The sequence below is a fragment of the Sturnira hondurensis genome, unplaced genomic scaffold (assembly GCF_014824575.4).
Source record: "Sturnira hondurensis isolate 20B ecotype Veracruz unplaced genomic scaffold, ASM1482457v3 Scaffold0017418, whole genome shotgun sequence".
Lineage (NCBI taxonomy): Eukaryota > Metazoa > Chordata > Mammalia > Chiroptera > Phyllostomidae > Sturnira > Sturnira hondurensis.
In genome coordinates, this window is record NW_028090049.1 from 643,281 (window position 1) to 654,048 (window position 10,768).

Here is a 10,768-nt window from a genome sequence, read left to right on the forward strand (position 1 = left end):
TGAACACTGGGCCATCAAGATGGTGATGCCCATGAATGCTGAGTCATCAAGATGGTCACACACACACACACACACACACACACACACATATTAATGTGAGGTCATCCAAGATGGCAGCACCCATGGATGCTGGGCCTCCAAGATGGCAGCACCCATTTACCCAAGAGTGTCCAAGATGGCAACAACTATACATACTGGGTCGTCCAAGATGGTGACTACCATGCATAACCCATCCTCCATTTTACCTAAAATGGCTGTGCCCTGACTCTGGTTTTGCCCACCTGTGATGAAGGAGCCCTGACTTTGGTGCTGCCCACCAGAGATGATGGCGCCCTGACTCTGGTGTGGCTCTTCATCCACAGTGAGTGGGTTGCCAAAGCCGAAGCTCCTGGTGGTGGCAAAACACAGGCTGCACCCACCTGTTGTGGCGATGACCCTGTGGCTTAGGCTCTGGTGTAGGGAGCCAAGGAGACCCCACCCACCCGCCAGTGGGTGGGTGAACAGAGCCTACTCCCAGAGGGTGGGAATCTGTGGTGGAGACCTCTCCTACCTACAAGGTGGGAGAAAGTGATGGAGGGCCCCACCTCACAAGGGGGCTGCAGTACCACTGGTGTTTTCCCTGCCTGAGAGCACCCATTCCCTGGGTTCAGATCATTAATGAGGTGTGCTTCCTCATTCTCTCTCCTCCTGTGTTCTACTATCAGGGACTGGTTCTGAGAACACTAATTTCTTCTGGACCATCACAGGATTCTCAGTCTCTGGCAAAAGGCTATTATACCATAGTACAAACACATCGAGATAGTGGAGCTCCTTCCAGTGTTTTCACTGTCCACAGCACTGTTGCAGTTGTTTAATGATGCCGTAACCCAAACTACCATTCATGGACCATCTCAGCTCATCACTCAAAACATAAGTTGGCCACTCTGCGTTACAATAATAAATCACTAACTGCTTAGTCAAGGGGTTCTTGTATCTCCATTTAGCATGGCAGCTCTTTCAATCTCTTAGGATCCTAGCCAGTTGGCTCCACATAGGGACCAGCTCAGAATCACTCATACAGTTCCAACAAAGCTAGCAAATATTCAGAGCAAGAAGAATACAGATGGGGTAAAGACCAGGAACTTCCCCAGCTATTCCCCACAATTCCAGCTCCATTATTCCAAAAGAGCACTTAGAAACCCAGTTTTCAACCCAACACACTTTCACATCTCTGTTCCCTCCCTGTTTCATTTCCTTTGCACCTTTCCAGGTATGATTAGGCAGCTGATGCCCTCAAGAGGGGTGCAGAGAGATTCTCAAGATTGGGAAAATTCATAAGTCTCACTCTCTGGGACCTGAGGGGGTTGGCCTGCCATGTAATATTATTGTCCCATCTGGGTCGCCAAAAACTGTTACAGAACACAGGCTGCCAAGGGAGGTATACTATTACCGAAAGGACCCCCTACTGGCCTCGATTGTCCTTCACCAATAGGAAAGACCTGTCTCAATGTCATCGATTTGTGGAAAGGGAAGGAAATATTTGTTTAAAAATATACAGACTTACGGTAGTGACCTAACGTCTTCATTAAAATATCAAAGTCCTCCCCTGGCTGGTGTAGCTCAGTGGATTGAGCAAGGGCCTGTGAAACAGATGATCGCGGTTCGATTCCCAGTCAGGGCAATGCTTGGGTTGCAGGCCAGTCCCCAGCAGGGGCCAGTTCCCAGCAGGGGAGGCATGAGAAGCAACCATACATTGATGTTTCTCTTCCTCTCTCCTTCCCTTCCCCTCTAAAGATAAATAAATAAAATAAAAATAAAAGTAAAAGAATATAAAATCCATTTTTTAGAAAAAAATATCAAAGTCCTTTAGGATACCCTCAGATGCCCACAGTGCTTCCTTCTCCCCCTGCTTTAATTCCTGGTACCGCAACTCCAGAAAAGAAGCAAACATCTTTGTTTCAGGCCCCTGGCGCTGTCAGCTGTGTGGCCATTCAGTCAGGATCTCCAATTAATACAAAGCCTTGTGGCACCTTCTCATGGACTATTGGCAGGAGTTCTTTGTACCTATTTTCCAGACAAAGTCTCTCCTGCTTCCCAGGCCACGTGGCCAAAGGGAGCTCCCCAAAGCCGAATGGGCCTCTTCTACAAATGGGTCTGCAAATGGGTCTTGCACTCTGGCCAAAACCGCATGGATTCCTCCCTAGAGCTGCAGGTGGCCTGGGATTCACTACTCACCAAAGTCAAATGGCGATTCTCTGCTAAAGCNTCCAATTAATACAAAGCCTTGTGGCACCTTCTCATGGACTATTGGCAGGAGTTCTTTGTACCTATTTTCCAGACAAAGTCTCTCCTGCTTCCCAGGCCACGTGGCCAAAGGGAGCTCCCCAAAGCCGAATGGGCCTCTTCTACAAATGGGTCTGCAAATGGGTCTGCACTCTGGCCAAAACTGCATGGATTCCTCCCTAGAGCTGCAGGTGGGCTGGGATTCACTACTTACCAAAGTCAAATGGCGATTCTCTGCTAAAGCCACATGGTGTTTCCCCCTACTAAAGCCTCGAGGGTCTTCACTCTGGCAAAGCCTTGTGGCTCTCTCTCCAAAGGCTGTCATGTCTGGGTTTAAGCCCCCATGCCAATCTCTCTCTGTACCCCCATTTTCTACTCCTCCTATAATCAGTTACATCTGCCAGCATTCCTGTATTATTCCAAGTTTACTGGGCTGCCATTGTGAGTTTGGGCAGGTGTGGTCCCATGTCCTGGAGCCAGTCTTCTCCATGCTGCCACACAGGCACTTCAAATCAGGGAACCTGACGTCAGTTACATTGCAAGGGGGAGAATTCTATCTCCCTGGCTCCAAGCTTGGCCAAAGCTATTTAACATATCTAAGTGGCCAGCCAAAGGCTATAGATATGCTAAATGACCATGTCATGGATTAGCTGCAAGGCTGTGGCTGTACAAAACAGCCCTGCATGTTTCTGCTGCACATGTTCCTTCCCCCAGCTCACACCTGAGGGGGAAGGGGTGAGGACATCTTATATGTCTCTCCAATATTTTCTACACACCTTGAGTTCATGACCCCATTCCAAATCTGTTTTTGAGGGTTGCCCCTTCTCTGGCAGCACCTGTTATCAGGCCTGCAAACCAAAGTGCCACTGGTTTGATTTCCATTCAGGGCATATGCCTGAGTTGTGGACCAGGTCCTCAGTTTTGGGTATGGAAGAGGCAGACACAGTTGGATATTTCTCTCCCTCTTTCTTCCTCCCTTCCCTTATTTCTAAAAATAAGTAAATAAAATCTTTGAAAATACCCTAATAAACAAACAAATGAGCAAAAGAGAACCAAACACCAGGAGAGAAGAAACAGTCTGACAGTTCCAGAGGGGTGTGAGGAGGGGGAAAGGGAATGAAGGGGAAGGTTGTAGCCAAGGAACAGGTATAAATGACCCAGGAACATGGAAAACAGGGTGGGGATTGCCTGTGGGGTGGGTGTTTAACCCGCAGAGAGGGCAACAAGGGAAAAATTGGGACAGCTGAAATAGAACATCATTAAAATTTTTTAAAAAGAGATATGGAAATTAGAAAAAGAAGACTGAGAGTAGAAGTTAGAAATCAAGAAGCCATTGGCCAGAACTTTGGCTTTACTCTGAGTGAACTGCAGAGCCACTGTCGGGTTGAAAACAAAAAGAGAGAGAGAGAAGATGTGAGTAATCTGTATTTATTGAAGGAAATCATTTTGCAACCCTGAAAATTTGGTTTTAGTGTATCGATTTTAAGTTATTTATTAGGAAATAAAACATAAAAACAAAAAGTTGTACCTCCCTACCCCCAATATTCCTACCAAGAGACTCAGACTGGAAATGTGCTTCAGGGGCATTCACTTTAGGCTAATTGATTACATACATGTAAATAAATAAAAGTGCTTCTGGAAGACATTTGTGGCTAGAAACTTCCTGTGTGCCACTGATTCTGAGTTTCCCAGAAATAATTTCCTTCCCATACAGGATCTGCTCTTGTCAACTCCCTGTAAAGCACTCTCTGACTTCTGGAATATAAAACCCCACTTTTTCTTTTTTCTCCTTTTTAAATTTTTTTATGTACCTAATGTCGCCTCATTGGAATGTTTAGGCTTGTGTGTATTCTCTGTGATCATATAATAAAGAAAACTATTTTCTTCTGCTAATCTGTCTCTGTTAATTTAATGATTAGCCCAGCCAAAAGAGAAAAAAATAAAAAGAAGGTGTTGGTGAAACCGGAGAAGATACTGGCATTCAGGCTGCCTGTCACCTACCAGACCCAATAAGCAAAAACAGGTTGAATCTTTATGGGTGCTTCAACCAGGTGGCTGGAGATCTGAGAAGACTATGGATTTGCATCCTAATGAAAGCATCTTAACATTTTTTTACCAGCCTTTTCCCACTCCTTTTTAATTGACCTTCCAATTCAGTTGTGTCCATTTTCCCACCAGCACTTTCCCCTGCTTTACTCCTGCCCACACCCCGACCCTCAAGCCAGCCTTTTATAACAGGGAATAAACAAGGTGCTGTGATGGGTTTTCAAACTCAGGAAACATTAGGTGAAAGAAATAGCAACATCCTAGTCCTGGGCATTTAGCTGTTCCCGAGGTCAGGTATGTCAGTCTCTCCCTGGAACACCAAGGCTCAGGTGCCTCCACTTGTCCACAGGTGGAAATCTTTAATGGTGCCCCAGGAGGTCAGCTGTTTTCCCAGGAGGCAAGATGGGACTTATCTGTAGTTCCTTAAGCAATGACTTTAACATATGTATTACTTACTAGGCTTATAACTATTTACCTTAAACCAAAATTTTCCATCTCTTGAGTGCTCTATCAATGGGAGGGACAGCATTACCATATTCTAGACACCACATGAGCCAGTATTTATGAAGCTGCTGGATTGCAAGCAGGTAGTTTGGTGAGAAGACATGTGCAGACATCCAGGCAATAGGTGAGTTTAGTCGGACCTCCGTGAAAAAAAAAGTGCTAGTTCTGGGTACCCAGTTAAAGAATTTTCTGAACAATTTAATTTGGGGTATAAGAAAAACAGAAACCGTGAAAATACAAAGAAATTCAGAAAAATGTTGCAGGAGCACATTGGGGTCAATAATTTGGCTGGGAAGAAAAGTCTTAAAGCATCCTCAAGTGCCTTTTAAATATTAGCTCTCAAGTAAATAAGTCACCATCAGTGAGCATGTCCAATTCTCTCTTTCATCCCCTACCATGTCCCCAGTGCCTCAGACAGTGCCTGGTAGGTTCACAGTATGAGTCCATTACACATGTACAGAATCTACCAATGAACAAGACATGAACAATCAAAATGTCTCCTGGACACCCATGTACAATATTTCTTATTGAGCAAGAAAATATTGCAATACCACAAAGTCACCTGCAGGGGACCTTATAAACCTATTGTAGCAATCACATCAGGACCTCTCTGGAGCATTCCTGCTGTAGGCAGTTTAGGAACTAAGTCAAGTTAAATGTAGGAGTATCTGAATGACACTGAAGCTGAGCAGGCAGCCCTCTGGGAGATTCCAAGGTCCCAGTGTCTCAACAATAGAAATGGGACTGGAGTCTTTCAGCAGCAACAAGCTCTGTAAATATTAATTGAACTCAGGGACATGTAAAAACAACGAAATATCTGAATAAGCAATAGGTACTGGTAGCATAAACACTAATGTGAGACATGAGCCAGGGTCACAAGTCTCCTTCCTCTTCCTGAGCAGCTGTGGATGAGATCTTCACACACATGTTGAGCTCCTTCCCTGGAATTAGGTTTCCCAGGAGAGGAAAGCTGTGAACATCCAAGCTCAGAACATTTTTATTGGCAGGTTCAAATGAATCTTAAATTCTCTGTAATAAGAAGTCAAAGGTTGATACACTCATATTGACAAAACAATATGTAGGAGACCATTCTGGGTGGTGTGGGACCAGCCCCCAGTGGCAAACATTTACTACAGAGTAACTTCCTGAAATCCATGCTACATCTTCCAAGGATGAGTGTAACCTGTCCAACCACTTTTGCCCTTTTTATTTGTAAATATCCCTCTTCTGTGATGTAATTAGCAGTACTGGCTCCTTTGTTTTCTGTAAAAGGTAACTGTTAGGAACAGAGGTCCAAGGGAGGGGGCAATACTTGGCCCACCGAGGGATGCCGAAAACCTGCTACAGAACAACAAGGCCCCCTCCCAAGGTTGGTATACTAATATCTACTGGGCTTGTCTGTCCGTGGCCAATTGGAAAGACATCTCTCAATGCCAGAGATTTGTGAAAAGGAAACAAAATGTTTACTTAAAGCTATACAGACTTAAAATAGTGACCTGATGTCTCCATATAAATATCAAAGTACTGTAGGGTAACCACAGATGCCCACTGTGCTTCCTTCTCCTCGGCCCTAATTTGGGGTACCATGTCTCAGGAAAAGAAACACACACCCATTTTTCCAGGCCGCTAGTATCGTCAGTTGTATTGACAGTCCAATCCAGGATCTCCAGTTAATCCAAAGTCATGTGGCACCTTCTCAGGGTCCACTGGCAAGAGTTCTTTGTACCAAGTTCCAGGCAAAGTCTCTCCTGCTTCCCAGGCCACTCGGCCAAAGGGAGTACCTCAAACCTGCATGGGCCTCTTCTACCAGAGCTGCAGGGGTCTGCACTCTGACCAAAAAGCCTGTGGCTTTCTTCTTCACCTGGCTGCAAGATCTCTGTTCTGGCAAAGCTGCGTGGCTCTCTCTTTCACCTCACCAAGAGGGGGCCCTTACTTTGCTGAAACCGCGTGGCTTTTTCCTTTCACCTGGGCAAGAGGAGGTCTTAACTCTGTTGAAACTGCATGGCTCTCTTCTTCACCTGGCCACCGGGATCTTCATTCTGGCAAAGCTTCATGGTTTTCCCTTTCACTCTGCTGAAACCATGTGGAGATCTGCAGCCAGATCTCCCTTTCTGGCTGCAGGGGTCTACATCCTTCAAAAACAGCGTGACTCTCCCTCACCTGGCCAAGAGGGGGTCCTCACTCTACTAAAGCCTCATGGCTCTCCCTCTAATGGCTACCGTGTCTAGGTTTAAATCCCAATGCCCATTTTCCTCTGTACCCCTATTTCTGACTCCTCCCATGATCAGTTACACCTGCCAGTATTTCTGTATTATTACAAGTTTACTGGGCTGCCATCATTAGTCTGGGAAGGTATGGCCCCAGGGCGTGGAGCCAAGCAACTCAAGCTCTCACACAGGTGCTGTAACTCAGAGGACCAGCCCCCAGTTACATTCTGGGCAGAAGCCACTCCCTTCTCCCAGGCTCAAAGTATGGCCACAGCTATTTAACATATCTATGAAACCAGTTAACGGTTACAGATATGTTAAACGAACATTCCAGAGGTTAGCTGCAAAACTGTTGCTAGGCAAAACAACTCTCAATGGCCCTGCTCCATTTGTTCCTTCCCCCAACTGACACCTGGCGGGGGGGGGGGGGGGGGTAAGGNGGGGGAGGGGGGGGGGGGGGAGGTAAGGATATCTTAATATTTCCTGGACACCCGGAGCTCTGGACCCCATCCCAACATTTTTTTGGAGGCCCCCCCTCCTGGCTGCACCTTGTTACATAACCACCAAAAGCAACCTGTGCCTCGTAAATGAGGACCATCCTGTTATGTGGCGAGAAACCCGATAAAGGCCGGTCATGGCAAGGGCTACAGCTTTTGCTCCCCTTGAGAGAAAAGCCATGCTGTTCTTTTTCCTCCACAGGACTGAGTAGTCCGTGTGAATGTCTCATTTCATCCATAATGGCACGGACATTGCAGGCCGGTGCCTGCATCAACAATGTTTCGGCATTTCATCTGCTTTGGTAATGAGTTAGGTACTCAGTGAGTTTGATTAAATGACTAGGTGTAGTGGGATTGAGCTCTCAGTTAGGCTTGTTAAACCAGCTTGAGCACCCAGTCTCTGCTGTGAAGGAAGGCACACCTGGCACCCCAGATATGCCTTTTAGGATGCTGATTCTGCTCTTGTCACTGGGAAACAGAAGGCTCAGAAAAAGCTCTTTGAACTTCCCTCTTAACTACCTAGAAAATATTCAGATGGGGGACCAGCTCCAGGAGCAACAGTCACGTGGAAATGCCAAGCCAATATGGATTTACCACTTATTTGCTATGAAATCTCTATAGCAAATGCAAATGGCTATGCAAATGGCTTTTGGAGTTTTGAAGCCTCAGTCCTCAATGCTTTTTGTTCTTTATCTTCATAGTAGCACGTAACTCTTAACTACCCAATACTGCTCTGGGTCTCTATTTTTACCGCTTTAGAATATTCATTAGTATAATAGACTCTGCACATTGTCTCCTGTTAAACTATCTCTGATAATTTGACTATTAGCTTAGCTATAGTGGAATTGAAAAGATGAGAACAAAAACATCTTTTGCTCCCACAGCTGGTGGTCATGATTTCTAGTTGAAGAATAAATAGAAACCTGACTGCTGAGGCTTGATCGATGGTTTCATTAGAGGTCAGGGCACATTCTTGTGTTGCAGGTTTGGGCCCTTTGTCAGAGTCCACACAAGATGCAACCCATCGTTGTTTTTCTCTCATGTCTGTGTTTCTGTCCATCCCTTTCTCCATCCCTTTTCTTTCTAAAAATGAATGAATGAATGAATAAAAATTTTTAAAGAACAAACAATAAAAGAAAAACAACCTAGCAGTTGTGAGCAAAAAAGTGACAACTTGTCAGGAAAACAGGTTTCAAGAGATGCACTGACAAGGTAAGAGAAGGACGCAGCCTGCTAAACACAAGGTGGATCGATCTGTTTCCTCCTCTAACATTAACATCACCAACACAGCCCCCGAAGTCGATGCAGAACTTTTTAATGTCTGCAAGCTGGAACACTGTTACCCAATAAGCCCCAAATAGAAGGGTGCCAGGGGAGAAATAATTCAGATCTGAACGATAATGAAAAAAGTAAAAAGGATGTGCGATATCATGCCTTCAAGGACAAAACCTCTCAGCCCCAGTCTCCTCATTACTGTTCCCTCAGATGGACAACAACTAAAGGGACTTGATTTGCAAGTACTCACACAGATTCTATTAGATCTCATTAGAAGAGTTATCAATTTATGAGGGCCAAAGTAGAACTCTTTTGACAACTAATTGATCTAAACATGTAAAATTAAAAAAAACCAACAACTCTAACATTAAACTGAATAAATGGCAACCATATCTCTATTGGAAATCAGAAGCTTCTAGGAGGAGCACAGAAGAATATTCTCCTTAAAATGACTAATGGAAACTTTAGGGACTGTGTCTGAATAAAAGAAAGCTCCAATATGCAATAAATGCCAGTACCTCATTCTCCTCCTCCTCCAGTCCTTTCACTAAATGCTTTGCTCTCTTACGTGTTTTTGCGTGGTATTCCCCTCATTCTTTCTTCTTTTATCCTTTTTTGTCCCCTTGATATCTCATCCACTACCACTCCCTGGTAAATGTTGAGAAAACATAAATGTAAATTCAGACAAAAATATTTCAGGAATTGTAGCATTATCTTGTATTGTTATCAAAAACTTGGTAGTCACCCTATCAGGAATAATAAGTTAGTGATATCCATTTCACAAGTGCTCTCCTAGGCAATGATGATGACTTCAAGGTGATGCCACATTTTGTCTGATGAAGGAGACATCGGTGAATGACACTCACCAGCATTCTTGGAAAAGACCTTATCAGGGGCCCAAGAGCCAAGGTGCATCTGCCCCTGTCTCTGAGGCTTTCCTCTCCTCATCACAATCAAACATATTTAGGGTGAGAAGTTGTTGATATCAGAAACAGACAGGTCTCCTGAGACATCAACAAAACCTTTATATCTACAAATTGATGTTGAACATTCTCTGTATGATTGTCTTCACCTGTCTGCTAATATTAGTCAACAAGAACTAGAGTTGTTCTCTGGGCTTTTCTCAAACAGTGTGTATATAGCTCAGCTGTTAATAATTTCTAAAGTTGTATATCATAACTCATATTATTAAAATGCTCTTTCTATGGTTTTTCTTTTGAGGCAGGTTAGTAAAAATCTAGGAATATCCCTTGACAAGTGAAACAGGGAAATTGAGAAATAAGGCTGAAATAGCTGGGAGAGCACTTTACAGTGAGGGACAAAAGTTCACCCGGGTGAAAAGCCCTGGGTACCCAGAAATGAAAACCATGTGCTGGACCTGTGTTTCTGGGTGGCTTTTCCACCCCTGGCATGTAGTTGGTCATGTAATTTAGATCTTCTGCCCCAGTCCTGGCCAACTGGTAGAGACTGTGCCCTGAAAGGGCACACCTAAAAAAGCTGATGAATATTATCTTGAGATCTTCCCTGGGAGTTCACCTAAAATTGTTTTTTGAAATCAGTAAAACTTGTCAAGATAAAGAAGTCATTTTTCACTCTTTTTGAGGCACACCTACTGAATTCTTTGTTTATTAATTTTTCTTTTGTCTAATCTCTGAGGGGTTCCCACAAGACTTACAACCGGGGGAGCAATGTGCAGCAGCAGCTCCTTGCAGGCAAACCCCTAAAACTTTCCACAAGGCCTCTCTTCTGTGATTCTGCAGTAAGCTGAGAGCAGCCCCTGCTTGCCTCACATCTTTCCCATAGTGTTGTAAGAGAGCCACATCAGCCCTGCCCAGTCTCTCTTCTGCTACTCCTTCCATTCGAGTCTCATCTGTGTGTCACTCTCCCCCACTTTAATAAGCATACCCTAAAAATTACTGGGGCTTGTTTTGGGTAATTCTTCCTGCACAAAACCAAGAATCCATGTACTACTGGCTA